Source organism: Garra rufa, chromosome 7, assembly GCF_049309525.1.
Source record: "Garra rufa chromosome 7, GarRuf1.0, whole genome shotgun sequence".
Taxonomy (NCBI): domain Eukaryota; kingdom Metazoa; phylum Chordata; class Actinopteri; order Cypriniformes; family Cyprinidae; genus Garra; species Garra rufa.
The window spans coordinates 40,970,380-40,990,443 of record NC_133367.1 but is presented as its reverse complement, the minus strand read 5'-3'; positions in this window follow the sequence as shown (position 1 = coordinate 40,990,443).

The window sequence follows — 20,064 nt, the reverse complement described above, 5'->3', positions numbered from 1 at the left end:
TGCAAAACAAATCCAGAGCATTGTGCGCTGTGTAAAAATGAAAGTAAAGGTGCAATCTGACGATTTACAGACTCTGTTTTCTCTCCCAATGTCATTCAAACTACTTTTTAAATATTTGATACTGCTTACTGTTGTAGGATTGAGTTTAGCTATTCAAGATGATTGTGAAATTGAGATACTCACTGTGTTTTTCTCTCTTAACGTAGTTTACTTCCTCATTCACCAAACAGATCCCGCTGTAATAGTTTCACTTTCATGTGTCACCTGACAGGGAGGAGTTTGAGATTATTAATATTTAATTTTATTCTTTATTATTTAAAGTTATAACCCCTAAATGTATTTCTCTCACAGATGTACTCTGAGTGTTATTTAACTGAATATATAAAGGCAGTTCTCTCTCATATAAAACTTCTGGTTCTCTGTCGACTTCCTCACCACTTGCTCCTCCTACAGGATATGAGTGGAATATTTGAACAGTGTCCAGAATAACAATCAAGACAATTTCAGCCTATTTTTGGTTCATTTTAAATATTTAAAATCTATTTAACACTAAAATAGTTGCCTATAGTCTTTTGCAAAAATTTAAATAGACTTTTGCTCTTTGAAAGCATATAATGTCTTACAACTAAAATAACTTGAACCATATGAAACAAAGTCTTAAGTAACATTATGAAACACTACAGCAGGAAATTGATTACTTTGAGGTAGACTTTTATTTGAGATACAGTGGGTTAATATGACTTATTTGTTCAGTGTTACAATTGCCCTCAAAACTCTGACTTCTTGCATTTAGTTTAATATTAGTCTTATCCTTATTAGTGAAAATATATCAGTTGTATTATTAATTAGTGGTCATATAGTTCTTTCTTGTCAAAAGATGATTGGTGTATTTCAAGTAGTTTGTGAGTTATTAAGGAAAATATAATATATATTTTACAATTGCCCCTGGTCTACCTTACTTCAGTATTTAGGAGGTTCAAACTAATCACAATCGTAGGCTATGTAAAAAAAAAAAAAAAAATAATAATAATAATAATAATAAAAATAATAAAAAATACCAAAATAAAAGTAATCTCCACTAATGCATTTCAATTGTGATTTAACACATGCTTTTGTTATTTTATTCTGGGGTAAAAAAAAAATAAATAAATCATGAATTAATCCACAAATGCTGCTCATACAGACTAGTGGTTTACAAGCAGAGAAAATCAAGATGAATTCAAATAATTTCCATCATTTACTATTATTATTATTAAGAAGCAGATATTTACAATTCATGCAACGCCTGCCAAACATTATTGAATCACCACACTTTTTTCACAACAAATAAACAAATCACTGATATGACACAAAACCATTTTTGTAATATCTGACCACTCTTGTTTTGTGCAACATACCTGAAACACATTACATTAAAATGTTTCAATTAATATTTTTTTTTTTCCATTTTAGGTAGAAGAAAAAAAAGGGCAAACATTCAGTAGCCTATTGATAAGAAAAATGTAATCAGCTTGTAATTTGCATTTATGAAACAAATACTGGCACATATCTAACATGCTAATTCATCAGCAATTAATTTCCTTTAGGCGAGAGAAGATTGCGGTGGTAAGAGTAATTCATCATTTGTTTATCTATTCTTTATATAACGTAGTTATGTATATTACGATAGTTTGTTCTAATGCGAATTACTTTGTGTTATATCTCAAAGCTTTTAGTAATTAGTTTAACGTTACTGTTTTTTTTATTTTATTTTTATTAATGCAGGAAAAAATACAGGAAAGAGTTGACAGATCGTTTGCACATAATATACAAAGAAACAAATATATGCATTATGTCAACTGAAATGACAGTGTTAAGAATACAAGATAAAGTATGGAAGAACCAAAAGAAGAAAAAAAAAAAAAAGGACAAAAATATAAAAACTTGAGGGTAAGACACCTAAACGTTAATTACATTAAACAAATCTAAGTCATTACAAAATGAAATAGTTCTTCTAGCTTTCTTATTCTGTGACAACGAAATAGTATTTAGATAAATTCTAAATTCTTTCAAAAAATCAAGAAAATGTGGTTTGTTTTTAGTAAACTTACATTTATGAATATAAAATTTACAAAGAAAATAAATTAAGTTTATAACAAAACAAGCATTCCTTTTAGTTGAGTCAGAGTCATAATGTCCTAAAATGATTTCTTTAAAAGTAATAAGTACATCTCGCTGGATATTATTCTTAATAAATAAACCAATATTTTCCCAGAGTTGTACAGTATACTGACACGTCCAAAATAAATGAAAAACAGTTTCAGTATGAAATTGACAAAATGAACATTTTGTATCAATATTAACCTTATTCTTCATATAAAGTTTAACAGAGTAAAATTTGTTAATTAGTTTTAAAGATACTTCTTTAACTTTATTAGTAAGAAAAAAACTGTTGTAAAGACCATATTTTTTTCCAATTCAAATTTCGAAATAAACTATTCCAGTAAGGAATGACAGGCAACAACAAAGAAGAAACTTTTTCAATGAAAAGAGACCTAATTTTGTAATTTCTATCTTTTTTAACAGAAAAAACATATTTTAACTATGGTTGTCTCTAATGGGTCAGAAAAATAGCATTTTTAATAGGGGAGAAATTGCTATTTTTGAAGATCATAATAATTCCTGAAGTTATTGCTCCCATAACAATGGCATAATCCTGGACGAACCGGTATCTTATATTCTGAAATAAATTCTCTATAAGTCATTAATAAACCTCTATTGTTAAATAACTGACTCACCAAAATCAAACCATTATTAAACCACTGACTAAGAAATAAAGATCTATTTTTATATCAAATATTTTGATTATTCCAAATAAAAAATCTATGGGGGGTAAAATTGTGTTTATATATTAAAGCCCAGGCCAAAAGTACCTGTTGATGGAAATTTGAAAGCTTAACCGGAATTTTGGATTTGTTATAATTGCACATCAACAAAAATTTAATACCTCCAACAAATGAAAATGCTTGCTGTGGAAAGATATACCAGATTGAATTTTGATTTTTCAAATACTGATTAAGCCAATTTATTTTAAAAGCTTAATTGAAAGAATTGAAATCTATCAAATTTAGGCCACCTTTGTTATATGGATTTAGTATAACAGACTTTTTCATATAATGGCATTTGTTTTTCCAGACAAAGTCTGTTAAAGTTCTATCAATCAATTTACATGTAGGCTTATCTACATATAGAGATTGTGCAGCATACGAGAGACGTGAGCCCCTCAGCTTTAGTGAGCAAAACTCTTCCTTTAAGAGATAAATCTCTCTGTAGCCAGCCATTAAATTTTTCCTTTGTTTTTGTGATGATTGGATTAAAATTTACATCACATCTGTTTTTATTCTTAGTTATATTTATGCCAAGGTATGTTACTGTGTTTTTAACCGCTATACCACAGACTGAAGAAAGACAACAGTTTTTAATGGGCAGTAATTCACATTTATCTGTATTAAGTTTTAGACCAGAAGCTTTGGAAAATGCTTGAAGAGTATTTAAAGCTACTGAAACTTGGGATGAATCTTTTAAAAACAATGCTGTGTCATCAGCTAGTTGAGTGATAATTAATTCTACATTTCCAATTGTAATTCCATTTAGATTACTCTTTTTAATATACAAATTGAGATATTGCACTGCAATTAAAAACAAATAAGGAGATACAGGGCATCCCTGCCTAACCCCACAGTTTAAAAAAAAAACCTTGGAGAGGTACCACAGCTTTATTTAAATGAGCTCTTTGCATTTTTATACAGCATTTTAACCATATTACAAAATATATCACCAAAACCAATTTCTTTAAGGGCCTGAAATAAAAAACCATGTTCTAAAGTGTCAAAGGCTTTATAATAATCCAAGAAAAAGATGAAACTGTCTTCATTAATTATGTCAGAATAATCCAAAATGTCTAATATTAATCTTATATTATTCGATATGTGTCTATTTTGCATAAAGCCAGATTGCGTTTCATCAATGACAGAATGTAATATACCTTTTAACCTTTTAGCTAATACTATAGCAATTATTTTGTAATCATTGTTTAACAACGTTATAGGACGGTAATTATCTAATAAATTAGGATTTTTATTTGGCTCGGGAATTAAAGTAATCAAACCTTGGCATAAAGTGGGTGGAAGAAAAGATTTATTTACACTTTCCTTGTAAACATTTAACAAGAAGGGAGCTATTTTTTTATTAAACATATGATAAAATTCTGATGTGAGGCCATCTGTGCCGGGCGATTTGTTTAATTTTAATGATTTAATTGCTTCCTCCACTTCTTTTAAAGTAATTGGAGCCTCACAAAAGGCTTGATCCGCATTACTCCATTTATTTATGTCTGATAAAGATTCAAAAAAATCGAGAGCATGTTGTTTGTGAAAATTAGATGTATACAAATCATTATAAAATTTGGCACAAAAATTAGCGATAACTTTCTGGTCTTCACAGAGTGTTTCATCAATTATAAGCTTTTCAATCTAATTTTTTTTTAATTTGTTGCTTTTCCAATCTAAAAAAATAAGAAGAATTTTGTTCACCTTCTTCCAACCGTTTTTTCCGTGATTTAACAAAAGCTCCCTCAGCTTTTTGTTTATAATACTCATCTAACATATTTCATAATGGGTAAGTTCAACCTTTTCAGCATCAGATAAAACAGACTTAGACAAAAGATCTGAAATTTTATAAATTATAGAATTTTCATCATTTCTTTTCTTTTTCGCCAATTTACTACTAAATGTTCGTAAAAATTTACCAATTTCGTATTTTGCTAACTCCCAATTACTACCAAAATTATTTTCTTTATTTGCTTTTTCCCAATAACTGCAAATTATAACATCGATTTTTTCCTTTACTTCTTTATAACTAAGCAATGTAACATTTAATTTCCAATAGGAAGTAGTTCTATGCAAATTAGCAGTATTTGAAAAGGGAATAAATAAAGAGATGCAATTGTGATCAGAAAGTGGTGATGGAATAATGTCAGATCTAGTATTATTTAAATCTCTAGAGATAAGCCACAAATCGATTCGAGACTGTTTTGAAAGAGAATTATTGCACCATGTAAAACATTTTTGAGAAGGATGAGTCTCTCTCCAACTGTCAACTAAAGAAAATCGTTCCATGAACGTCTTTAAATAAAGATTTGAATTATCTGCTGCTTTTGGAGGACATCTGTCTAAGATACCATCCAAAGCAACATTAAAGTCGCCTCCAAAAATTAAAAATGAATTTGGGTATTTGGTTAGTAAATTCAAAACGTGTTCTTCCACTTGATCAATAAGTTTTTCGTTGTCTTTGTGTTGATTAAACCCATAAATATTAACAATAATACACATTACATTTGAAGTTTCTATTACAAGGCAAATATAACGGCCATTTGGGTCACAATTAGAATGTATAATCTTTCCATTAAACTGATTCTTAAGGATACAAACCCCAGCTGAATTACTTGTTCCATGAGCCATCGATAAATCTAAACCCCATTGAGATCTCCAAAAATTACAATCCTCTTTGGTGGAATGACATTCTTGCAAAAAACAAAAGTCAGTTTTAAATTGTTTAAGATATAAAAATATTGCTTCCCTTTTTGTAAGGTTTCTTAACCCTCTTGTATTAAAATAAATTAAAGATAGTGACATGAAAGAGAAATCTCTAATATAAAGGCAGATAAAACAGATATTTGCAATAGGTTTTGCAAAAATATACTCAGAATGATGAGAACAGCAAACTTTAAACCAACAAAAATGAAGTAGTGCAAATCAAAGTGCACATCTCTACATTACAGAACAGCAATTCCTCAGAACACAATCAACTTTTCTATAATGCAAGTTCAATTAACAAAGTAATAGCATTATCCAACTGACCTTCGATCCTCCATAGTCAACAATATTACCAAAGAAACAACTTTTTTTTCCTTAAAGCAACAGGCATTACAAAAATAAAATGTTTCAAGTATCAAAATGTCAAAAAAAGGTCTAAATAAAAATATGGTGGCATTCATTTGTATTTAGTTTACCTCATAATACCCGTTAAATTCCTTAAGATTAAATTTAGAAACAGAATGAAACTTACAAAAAATAATTTAATTCAAATTTCAATATCCCAAAACGCCACCGACCTCTTAATTAAACAGACTCTTGTTAACCTCCTGTCTCAGTACAAAAAAACTCTAATTGCTTATCTGGAGTATAATGTTTCATGCTGGAGGGAATATTTCGATTCCTTCAACAAAGGCCCTACCTCCAATAAAGTAGGCACGTTTGTTATCTTTTCTTGCTTTTTCCACTGCTGGCCATAGTTTATTTCTTCTTTCTTTATCCGCAAGAGACAAGTCCTCTGACATTTTCATGTTATTTTCCAGCAGAAATGTAGACTCCTTTGCTGCACGCCACACAGCATCACGGTAGAAACGGGAAACAAACTGCAGAATAATTCCTCTGGTCTTATTCGGCTGTTCGCGACCTAGCCGGTGTACTGTGTCAATGGCATTGAAAAGTTTGTCCTTGTCTTCTGGTAAGAGATGTTGACAAACCTCAATTACCTTTCCACGCACATCCTCTCTTTCTCTTTCTGGAGTAGCATACAGTCGTAGATTCCACCGTCGTGAGTAACTTTCCAGCTGTGACAGCCTTCTGTCTTGCTCCATGGTATTCTGCTCCATTTTGCCCAGCGTAGATTCCACCACTCCGTACTTGGCCTTCAGACTGGTAACTTCAGCACTCATGAATTCGACAGCTTCCTTCACATTTGTAATTTGTCTGGTATTTTCAGTGATTATCTTCTTCATGGAAGTAATCGCTCTTATATTTTCACCGATCATATTTTCCAAAGTATCTGACCGAGTGTTTATTAGTTGCGAAAGAGCTCCGATTTGAGAGAGAATGTCAGCAACATCCGAACGTTGCGTTTTACGCTGTTTGGGTGCAGGAGACTTGCATGGAGTGTCAGGAAGTGCAGGGAATTCCTCCTCACATAACATAAATTCGTCAGAGTCCATGTCTATTTTGGCATAATCATGTAAATTTTCAGTCACTAAACTTGAAGACTCAGAAACTTGCGGCATTGCAGTATTTGCTTCACTAGCCGGATTAGCTTTCACCTGAGACGCACTCCTGTTCTTCCTTTTTTCGGATTTGCCCATTGTGTCACGTTCACTTCAAGGGCAGTTATTGTCTAAATACTCTTCTAGGTTAAACAAAGTAAAAAAGCCGGTTTCAAAATGCACCACAAGCTATTTTTAACTATTCGAGTTTGCGGAGCTCACCCATTCACTTGTTGCTAGAGCGCCATCTTGAATCCCCTCAACGTTACTGTTGTTGATCATTATAGAGTCTGGGAACGTGACGTCAGCAACGCAATGCATGTTGGGAATTTAGGTAACGGAGCTGCGGTAGACACTATTTGTTAATTGCCACAATCGCACTCACGACCGGCATGTACGCCGACTGTCAAATGTTCGATTTTTCAGCTTTCTAGCTTGGACAAATCAACTTGGATCCCAAGTGTCCACAAAACGGCGTTGCATGGCGTGGGTAGCAGCAGTTAGACGGAAAAGCATTAGTTGATTAATATGTGCCCCAGCGTTGTTATGAAACCATAAAGTAAGAAATTAATGCTGTAAAATCAGATGCTCTCAAGGAATGTCATCCAACGTAAACTTTTCTGTGTAAATATGTTCATGTATTGTGTGTATTTATATGTATATATTATGTATGTAAACATAATGTAAAACATAAAATCATGTCTTAGGACAACTTTTACTTTTTTGATCCACTTTAAATGTTTACTACTAATATATATATATACACACTGTAGATATATATATATTAGGGCTGTCAATCGATTAAAAATTTTAATCGCGATTAATCGCATGGTTGTCTTGAGTTAACTCGCGATTAATCGCACATTTTTATCTGTTCTAAATGTACCTTAAATTAACACCTTTTAACGTTTTTAATACTCTAATCAACATTGGCATGGACAAATATGGTTGCTTTAAGCAAATATGTGTTTATTATCAGTGAAACCATACTTGACTAGACTAACTTGTTTCAAATGTCATAGATGTTTTTCAAATAACTTGTTCATGTCTATTAGACACATGAAAAAAAAAAAGAACATAGACATACCAGGTTCCCATTACTGCTCTTTCTTTGCACTGAGCAATTTACTCACACAAGCCTGTTTACATTATTTGCAGGACAGGGCAGCTCACTTCTTCTGAACATGCAAAATCTACATTTATTATTACATTTGTTTGCCTCTAGGTGCCCACATACTGTCATTTGATGCAGCCAAGTTCTCAACAAAACTGTTTCCATTGTTTTGATTTAATATGTCTGTCATCAGACAACCAAAGTAATATGAAATAATAACTGAAAAAAATCCTGAATTATGATCATGATTCAATCACTGAAAAGAATCATTTACCGTCATCTGGACATAAGTCACTATTCCCTGCATTATTATCGTTGTTTTTAACTTCCTGTTTGAATGCCTTCAGGATCCTTTGACTTTTTAGGAGTTTAGCCATTTAAAGTTATTTGATCCCAAAAACCTGCTTCTTTTATGTTTTAATGTATTGTTTTGGTTATAATGTACTGATTGGAGAGCCTGGTCTCATGCAAATGCAAATGCGCACTAGCACGACTTTCTGTTTCTATTTGGCGTGCTATTAACAAGCTGAAATTAACTTTGGCGTACATATGATATGCAATTATGCATGTGTTTGACGTGCATTTAATACGCCGTTTTCGCGTGCATACTCGTATGTGGCTTTACGCATCAACCCCACAGCAACAATCCTAACGTAGCCCGACTCCGCTTGCATTCATTTAAATATGCCAGAAGTGCCGGTACGCAAAAGGATAAAATACAGAAGTACCTGCGTACCGGCCCACTTCAAGCACTGGAATGAACATAACATCTGTTTTAACTGAAAGCGCTGCTCCACTGCCGCTCGCTGAACAGAGCAGACGCAGATATGAAGAGAGGGAGGTGCGCGCGCATTGGGAGACCTCACGCACGTTCAGCAAAACCGAAGAGCCTCAGAAACTATATTAGGTTTGTCCAATTATGTGTTTATGTATTGTTGCTAGACACTTTTCGCTAGGTTGGCAAAACTGTGCATCCATTTCTTTAACTAGGGCTAGGTAGTGGGTCAAACAGAAAATGCGCGCTGCGTTAATCGCGCGTTAATAAAATTAGTGCCGTTAAAATGAATTTGCGTTAACGCGCTATTAACGCGTTAATTTTGACAGCCCTAATATATATATATATAACGTGTGTAAAATATACACATGTATATACACATATAGGCGGAGTTTGGGGGGGGCAGGGAGGGGCACTGCCCCCCCAGACCAGAGCCAATTGATTTTGCCAAAGCCATTATTAAAAATATATTTTCACATTTTCTCAATTTTATTTATATTATCTAATTATTTTAGTGTGTAGAATTAGTAAGTTATATATATTATGAACAATTAAAATGTATGAAATTATGGTGGACTGTGGTATAAAAAAATCTGAGCTTGCGTTCTGCCGGTAGGTGCCCCTCCAGGCAAAAATGTGAAACTCCGCCTATGACATATACTCAATGTTTTACAGCCTTCAGTTATGCCGTGTTCCAGGCAACCCGTTACTCGTGTTTTTCAACCTTCTACCCGTGAAAGTGCACTGGAGCGACAGTCAAACCGTGACTTCTCATCTGTGAACTTGTACTAGATCGACGTAAGTTACTCCCAGTTCCGAGCTCTGATATCACATGCGGTGCGGTGTTTATGCAAGTGGTACACGGTGGAAAAATAGACTTTAGGACAATATAACGTTGCATTCAATTTAATAATAATATAATAATAATAATAATAATAAATGCGCTCAGACAGTTTGGTACGACTTGCCTGGAACGCCTGACTCCTGGTTTGATGTCTGATTTACGGGCAGGGCGCCGCTAAGGGGAGGGTAAGTTAGGATAATTCTAAGGGCCCACGCCTTTTAGGGCCCCCCAGAGATCTGCTTTTGTGTGGTAGGTGGGGCCCAACCTCATATTTTGTCATAGGGCCCAAAATTGCGAGCGGCGCCCGTTTACGGGCATTAAAATCTGCCTGGAACGCAGCATTAAACATGCATTATCTGTTTTGCATATTGCATACCACGTTGCAGCAATAAACTGAAAAAACACGAACATTTCTGTATCCCTTTATTTGTGTATAACACACTGAGGTATATGTGTACAGTTCACAGTCACATAAGAATCGACAAAATTTAAAAGTTCAGTTCCACTACTACTCTATAGTGCAAACACAACTGGTGTAAGATTTAACAGTAAACTTCAAGTATCAAGAACAGAGGTAACAATGCAGCAGGTAAAAAGGCAAATAACACCACAAACAAGGAAGGAAAACACCATCTTGGAATGTTAAGTGCAGGAGCTCATTTTGATCGTCCACCACTCTTTATGCTTGTACGGATCGAGCCGTTGATTATTTTTAGTTTTTCTAATACCTCAGCTTTGACATTTCATTAAGCTTTTGTCGGTGTGGAAGATTTTGCTTTTCCTTGGATCGGTGCATTGTTTTTTCTTTTTAATATTACTATCTTGTAATACTGACGGCTGACGACGTTACCTAAAACATGGCGGCGACTACCCATAATTCAATGCACAGTGACGTAGTTTGCCAAGCTCTATAAGGTTGAAGACTACAACCAAAGAACTTATACAAGCACAGTAGGTTAACATAATCTATAATATAAAACAATTTAAAAAAAAATGTGTGCATATATATTTTTATTCTGAAAGTCATCTTAAAATGTCACAGGTGTAAAATTTATTTATTATGGCAATATTGCCGATATGTGTACATTTTATATATATATACATTTTTTTTTTTTACTTGTGTAGGTATTGTTAACTGTAAATCTGTCAGTCCAGAAGTGAGGGAAGAATACAGAGTGGAGTTTGAGCTCAAGGTGCTCTTGCTGTGGATACATCTACAAAAACACCTTTGGATACAGTGACAATGGAAAGAAGGGGATCTTCACAGCATTCTATTCAGACAAAGAGATGCTGGCTTCTGTTCAATGGACTGCTGCTACAAAATGAATAAATGTTTTTGTTTACTTGAATTTAAAACAAAACAATTTTGTGTGTGTGTGTGTGTGTGTGTTAATTCTGTGGTGTTTTATTAACTAGTTTTCTGGATCGAGCAAAACATTGTTTTCAGGGTAATATATTACAACAGGTTTTTGTTTGTTTAAATTAGTGTATTAACTAATGTTAACTATGATATGATATAGTAGACACAATTTTCTATGAAATACATAGACCTACACTTTATTGGCTGAATAATATTTACCTTTTGAATGTTGAGCGTTATTAACTTTTGAATAAATGCTGAAGTCGGACAAATTGCCCGATTTCCAACATGTTGAACTGAGCAATGCCACTGTACCATTTTAATAGGCTACTTTTAAACGCGTATAGCTCAGTAATGTCAGTTTTATGTATTTTCTGAGAGGGGGAGGGATTTTTGTTTGGAAAGTCGGAGGAGAGACGCACACTTCGATTAGAAACACATGCAGCATCTTAATTGTTAAGAAAATGGTATTCCTAATAAATGTCTCGAATATTTTATGTTCAATGCTTCTCTTTCTTTTTGAAATTATTAGTCACATTTCTTTCAAATGCCTAGGTCTGTTTAATTTCCTTAAATTATCTCATGTAAATGCTTGTTTAAAACCAGGGATTAAAAACGAATTCCAAGTAAAAACTGTATTTTTCTTTACATTTCCAGAGAGCGAAATGACCGAAATTTAACATTACTTAATAAATTCAAGGCATTATAATTTCCTGACATTTGTTAACCTTGCCTATTAAGTTGATTTGATATTCTTGATCATTTTTAGAAGAAGTTAAAAGTTAAGAAAAAAGGAGTTAGCCTGTATCTATATATATGTAGTGCTACAGGCTAATCTTTGTCTTAACTTTTATTACACTGTAGATCGAAATAAAATAATTCTTGATCATATAAAGGAAAGACAAAATAAAACAAGAACTGTATTCAATCTTTTCTTGTAATCAAGAACATTTATTTTGACAAAATTACCTGATTAATGCCGAATGATGTTTGACAGTGAACACATCTCCACCGCAGCCGCGTCAGTCCAAATATTAAACATGCGGGTCAGGAAGCGGATCGGGTACAATATTTTCTCTTTTTTTTTGCGGTCCGAGTTGCGGGCGGGTTAGTTGAAAACGTCGGTCAGGTTCGGGTTGTTTATACATTGACCCGTGCATCACTAATAGTCATTAAAGAAGGAACTCTTACCCTCAAAATATCATTAAATGCATTCTTTTTTTCTTTTTTTTTTATTATTATTTATTGGTGCTGTTATTATTTTTCCATTTTCCCTTGAATGTGTACTGGTATTTCAAGTATTTTACATATTGTATTGTAACTTTAGGATTAAAATGACATAGAGACATATTTTTAAAATGACACATAAAATGACATTTTTGCTTCCACTTAGCAATAAACATGACCTGAATAAAATGGCTTCATTTTAATATGTTGTATATACACTCACTGAAAATAATACTTGACAAAGATATTATGCTTTTAATCCATTAAATTTGTTAAAACGCAATTTAAAACTTTAACTTTTAACACTGCTCAGTGTCTATATGTGTCCACTCAGAGTGTTAAATTAACACTGGGGATTTTTCTGTGTACATATTGGACCTGATCCTTCTTCGTCATCGCGCTGCAGTCTGCAGGACCTCTTGATCTTTTCCTGAAACAGTCAGAAGAAAACCTCAGTGCTTCATGAGGCTTCATTTCCCTATCCATATAAAGCATATTACATCTACATACATACCCGAGAACTGCTTATATGTATATATTTGTATGTCTGACCTGTTTTGTGTTGTTTGTGTAATTGTGTAATTGTTGAGTCAGAGGAGGAGGTGAAGTTGAGCGCTACTGTGGGCGACTCTTATTGTGAAGTTTGTCTCTCAGTAGACCAGACAAGTGAGCGTGCAGCAGTAGTGCCATGAACGAGTCAAAACCCTTTATCAAATGTGTATATTGTGGATACCTGTATATTTTGGGACATTTTGATTGTTTATTTTCGTACAGTCTTTTTTTTGCACTTTGTAAATACTACACACCTGTGGATCACCTGAACCTCACTGTAAATAAACATCATCTTGCACCAGAGTGCACTTTACAGTCAAGACATCCTCTAAATTTCTGTGAGTGCAGTTAGATATAATAGAAGTCCCACTGTGAAATCACTGTGTAAGTAATGCAATTATTAGCTTGAAATATACTGTAGTTTTACACAAAAAATTTATGGTACAGTTAGTATGTCCAATATACTTATTTATATATATGTTCCCATGAGACTGAAAAAAAAAAATCTAGGCTGAATGAAAATTAAGAACAAAACTCCTTCACATATGAAACTGCTGGATCAGTGTCTGCATTTGTCCAGGTGACAGTCTTGTTCAGGACGTGTTGTTTTGATTCACTTGTTCGGAGCTTGTAGAGTTTCCACTGTCAAATACTGTACAATAAAGAGAAAGATTAAATACACTAAGATCTGCTTTAATAGAAGATAATTAATGAAAGCATTGACTCAATAACTTACTATAGTTTCTTCAGTTTACAGTGTGGGTCCTTTAGTAGAGCAGAGCGTAACTTCAGTCCTGAGTCTCCTGGTTTATTACCGCTCAGACTCAGTTCTCTCAGGTGTGAGGAGTTTGATCTCAGAGCTGAAATCAGAGCAGCACAGCCTTCCTCTCCAATACTGCAGTTATTCAGCCTGTAGAGAGTGAAGAACATGAATGATCTCTGAGATTGTGTTTAATCTTTAGGGTGAGAGTGTGTTTGTATGAGCACTACTTTTTCTATACACCAGCGCTATAGAGATTTTTTGACTTGTCATCAGCTAAAACATTAATTTAAATGCACTCTACCCACATGATTCCTGATTGTGATGCTGAACTTGTTGATACTATATAGGTATAAACAATATAGGTGTTCTCCGACAACTGTCTGTCATGTGCTTTGATTTAGGATTAGAGCAGCTTGGTTTCACAGTGTTTGTGATGAATATAACATGCTGCACATTGGTAGTTTACAAGATAAAAAAAAAATTATCTAGTTAATAAATATCTCTAGTTTTTGAAAATGCGGGCAAGATGGCGGATCGGGTGCACTGCACGTTGTGAGATCTGAAGGACTGTCCCAGATTTTCATATGTTACGCTATCCAATCGATATAATATGTTAATTTTTTTGAAGTAGCATATATCAAGAAAATAATAACTAAATGAAAGAAGGTGCACCATGACTAGGAAGAAGAATCTTGCGTTGTCCCGCAGTAATGAGCCAGTTGACGGCCATGAGTATGCTATAAGGATGGAAGTTTCCACCGAGAATACTAAAAGAAAAGATCCTTTCTCGCCGGCAAAGAACGCACCAACAGTTAAAAGGAAGGACACTGGGTCAGAGGGTAAAGAAGGAACGAATGCAGTCTTAGAAGCAATAAAGCAGCTAACGGATAAGGTGGATACACTTAGGTACTCAGCTACAACAAAATTACATCATGTTATCCAGCATAGCCAAGGCAGTCGAGTTTAACGCGGCCGAAATCAAGGACTGCAAAACTCAGTTACAGTCTACGGTCCAAGAAGTAGCGGCTTTAAAAAAAGATAACGCGGAATTGATGGAGCGTGTTTTGGAGATGGAGCGATACAAACGCCGGTGGAATCTGAGGATTCGTGGTCTAAAGGAAAAGGAAGGCGAAGACGTACGTGAGGCAATTGTTCAGTTGCTTGTGAAAATCTCCCCATCATGGTCCTCGATCATTTACCACATCGTGGACTCGGTTCATCGAATTGGTAGACGTGAAGAAAACAAAACAAGGCATGTCATCATTCAGTTTACTCAGAGAATACACCGAGATGAACTGTGGAGAATGACCAAGGATCACGCGATCTGCAAAGAGCTCCGAATCAGCTTCATCGAAGACCTCTGCAAAGCCGATAGGGAGGCCCGAGCTCTACTGTGGCCCAGGATAAAAGAAGCTAGGGATGCGGGGAAGCGGGCATACTTCAGAGGAGGTGCTGGATATATAAACGGACAAAGAATCACTTAGGAGCACACAAGGTATATGAACAAAGGCAGTATTTAAAGACTGAAAATGTCTTTTGACTTGTAGGTTTAGATTGGATGGTTTTGTTTGCATTGAATGCAGTCGGAAGGGACAGTGCCTGTTTTGGGCGTTATTTTCTCAAATTTTTTTTCTTCAAAAGTTAACTTGTTGGACATACTAATATTTTTGGCTGTTGCCAATTTTATGAATAATTTAGTTTTTTCCTGTATTTCACTTAATGCTAGGGGCTTAAGAGAGAACACTAAGAGAAAGTCATTATTTCTGTTTTGCAAGGGCGAAAAAGCACACTTTATTTTGTTGCAGGAAACTCACTCCAAACCAGAGGATGAAAAATTTTGGGTTAATCAGTGGGGAGACAAAATTCTTTTTGATCATGGGTCCACTAGATCAGCCGGTGTAGCTGTTTTGTTTTGTAACTCACCTGGTAAATTAGTGATTCAGTAATAATGGTCACTGGTTAATCTGTGTCTTGCATATGGATGACCAATATTTTATTATGGTCAATGTTTATGGTTTTAATAATGTAATTCAAAATAGACAGTTGATTTCAGATGTTTCCAATGTCATTGTAAATCTTAAACTCATTTATCCAACAGCTTGTATAATTATGGGTGGTGATTTTAACATGGTTAGTGATGAGTGCCTTGATAGATATCCCTCCAGATGTAGCCAAAACTCTTCTTACAACCCTGTTTTAACAGATTTTTGTCGTACTCACAATTTATTGGATCCTTGGCGATTTAAATATCCGAACACAGAACAATATTCCTGTTTTAAACCAAATAGTGTAGTAAAGTGAAGAATAGATTTTTGGTTAATTTCAGTTTCTATTTTGAATCTTGTTAGTGACTGTGGTATGTCAGCAGCCCCTCTCACTGACCATTCTGTTATTAAATTGATTTTTAAACCTCCTGGCGTTAGCCGACAAAATAAAGGGTATTGGAAATTCAATTCATGTTTATTAAAATGCCAGTCCTTTAATGAGGGTATTAGGGCCATGGTCTCTAATGTGATGTCTGATAATTCAATAATATCATTCATCTCCAAATGGGAATTCCTTAAATTTAAAATGAGGGAATATTCAATTTGTTTTGGAAAAACACTGAATAGAAGTAATAGATTATCTGAAATTAATATTATTAAAGAAATAAATGTCTATTATAACAAAAAATCTCCTACATATAATGAAAAACAGAAATTACAAGGTTTTTTTAAACAAACTTGATGTAATTTATCTTAATAAGGCAGAAGGGGCTTTCATCAGGTCTAGGGCTAAATGGATTGAGGAGGGGGAAAGGAGTACATCATATTTCTGTCGTTAGAAAAAAGAAGACAAGAGAGGCTTTCAGTTAAATCCTTATTAATTCAGGGTCAGGTAATTACTGATCAAGCTTCAATTACTAAGGAAGTTGTTTCTTTTTATAATAACCTATATTCATCATCCTTTTCTATGGATGATACAACGTTCTTTTTTGATCATATTAAAAACTTTATTCCCCTTATAGATAATGATTTTGTAGCACTATGTGATGCAGATATAACCTCTGATGAATTGGATAAAGCAGTAGGCAGTTTATCTTTAGACAAATCTCCAGGATGTGACGGCCTTACTGCAAATTTTTATAAACACTTTTGGAGCTAAAAGAACCTTTTATGCTTATGTTAAGAGAAGCAACAGAAAAGATGTAATTTCCATCCACCATGAAACAAGGAATAATAACTTTAATTCCTAAGCCTGATAAGGACCCCAAAATATTGGATAACTTTAGACCAATTACATTATTAAACACAGATCATAAAATTATATTCGTTTAGTATTTGATCTTCTGGATTACAGACATCTAATAGAAGATGATGGTTTTATTCTCTTCATTGACTTTTATAAGGCATTTGATTCAATTGAACATCCCTTTATTTTTGATTGTTTAAGATTGTTTGGTTTTGGAGATAAGTTTCGAAACATCATAAAGTCGTTGTATGAAGATTCTAATAGTTCAGTTTCCTTATCAGGAGGTACTTCACCCAGATTTCCCATTAATCGTGGTATAAAGCAGGGTTGTCCTATGTCCCCATTTCTTTTTATTATAAGCACAGAGATGCTTTCCATCTTTATTAAAAACTCAACTATAGCCCCATTAGAGGTACTTGGCCAGACAGTAATCATTAGTCAATTTGCAGATGATACTGCTTTTTTTTGGAAGCAATTATCAGAGGTTCCTAAAATACTACAATCTATTCACATTTATTCTAATGCCTCTGGTTTAAAAATTAATATGAACAAATGTGAATTAATGCCAATCCATCAATGTCTCTTAACTGATGCTTATAACATCCCTATAAAATCAACAGTTAAATATTTAGGAATGCTTATCTCATCTGAAAATGAACTTAGGAATGTGTGGAAAACAATAGATACATGTCAAATTAAACTCAACTCTTGGCTGTTGAGAGATATAAGTTTGTTAGGTAGAATATTTTTGACAAAGATGGAAAGTATTTCAAGATTAATATATCCTGCATACACAATTGCTATTTCAAATAGGGCTATCAAAAAAAATAATCAGATTAACTTTGGTTACATCTGGAAAAAGAACCCATTACATGAAAAAAGTACATATGATAAAACAATATAAAGATGGAGGTTTACAAGCTATTGATTTTGATTCTATAAATGGGACCCTTAAAATTAATTATCTGAAATCTCTTTTAAATCAAAACAATTTTTGGTTTCATATTCCCAGAGAGTTATTCAAGAAATTAGGAGGAATAGAGTTTCTATTAAGATGTGATTTTACTGCTCAACGTCTCCCAGTTAAATTATCACAGTTTCACCAGCAAGTCTTGCTATATTGGAAGATTTTATACAACCATAATTTCACACCACACAATATACACCACTATGGAATAATAGATACATTACAGTTAAAAACAAATCACTGTATGATAAGGATTGGATGGAGAAAGGTATTTGGTCAGTGTCCCATTTAATGGAAAAGAGTGGTATTATATCTTATGAGAGTTTCTGTATTAAATATTTAATTTGTAATCGGGCTAAATTTGAATCGGTTGTTAAAGCTATCCCTAATTCTATTATTAGTCTAATTAAAGAAACTCTCTTTTACTCTAATACCATGACCTTATGTTTACCTCCACTGGTAATTGAAGGCTGTGATTTCAGAGAAGGTAAACTATCAAACAAAAATATTAGAAATATGTTTAATAATATTTCCTATCCTAACATAGTTAACAGAAATTCAATTTCTTATTATTTCCAAAAAGATATTCATTCTCTTAGAACTAAATACGTCAAATTTCCTTTATCACCCAAAATTAAAGAAATTCATTTTAAAATGAGTACTTAAGACTTAGATTTGGATTTGATACTAACAAATGTATATTCTGTGATGATACTGAAACCACAGATCACTTGTTTTTTCATTGTATGTATGTGGATGCATTATGGTTGGATATCCATGACCGGCTTTACCCAAAGGTACGTAACCTTGATAGCTTCACCCTAAAGGACATTAGCTATGGACTTGTAATGAGTAAAGATGATCTTTTGGTAAATAACATCCTCATGTTGGGTAAATTCTTTATACATAAGTCAAAATACTTGAAAGTAAAACCAACCTTTTGTGCATTTCATAATGAGGTTAGTCGGTAATGAAAGGTAAAAATGCAGTAAATTTGTTTTCAATTATTATAGAATATGATTTACAAGAAAAACCCTAGCCCCTCTGCATGGTTTTTTTTAGGTTATTTTTCTTTTTCTTTCTTTCTCTCTCCGTTCTCTTTCTATTTTATTGTATGCACCTGTTCTGTATATTGTAATATAATGATGTTTTGATATTGCCAAGTTGTTTGTTAATGAATGATTGTTCAATAAAAAAAAAAAAAAGATGCTTCGACGGTGAAGGGCATTGTGGGATATGTAGTTTTTGGACTCTTACACGGGAGATATGCGTCTCAGAGGAATATAGCTGTCTCCATTATCCAAAATAGACGCTAAATGATTAAATAACGGGCCGTTTCCATGGAGAGCAGAGGATCCGCGGCTCATAAGCGCGTCTATAAGTATAAAGTATAACAGTGCTTCTATTCAGGTTTGTTTTATTCTTATAATTACTTTGAAACGTAAAAGACACCAAAACAATCTGCTAAGCTATGTATTGAGTGTATATTGAATATTGACAGTAAAGTACAGTAGGTGTTTCAGTAAATACACAGGCAAACATAAAAATGAAACATAATTTCAATCAATTATCATGAAAAGTGCTATGGTACATAGTAAAATAGTATTCTAAGGGGTAATGTGCTTTATAAAACCAGTTTTTGCAAAGAAACAGAAGGACACTTTTAGGGGGAAAAAAGGGGAAAAGGGGCAATGCGACTCCCTTCGGTTATAATTCAATAACTTTCAATTAGAAACTGTTATATGAAAAAAAACTTTTTTCTGGTATATCCTGAGACCTAGTGGAATCAAACAAAACAATTTGCAAAGAACTGAGACACCTAAATCCTGAGTTACAGACTTTTGAAAAAAAACTTTTGAAAAAAAAAAAAGCGCCTGTTTTTTTTTTGTTTTTATTGTAATATTTGAAATCTATATAATGTTATTTATAAAGAATTACACTGATATTATGTAGTTTAAAAGGTTTTCTATACAATGAAACCATTTTTTTTATATCGTCCATTGTATGTGTATAGGGGAACCATTTGAATTTAGGTAGGCCAAATGCAGGCGGAAATCCCCCAAATAGCTGCAGAGCTTAAGGGGTTAATTCTGTGGTGTTTTATTAACTAGTTTTTTTAATCGAGCAAAACATTGTTTTCAGGGTAATATATTACA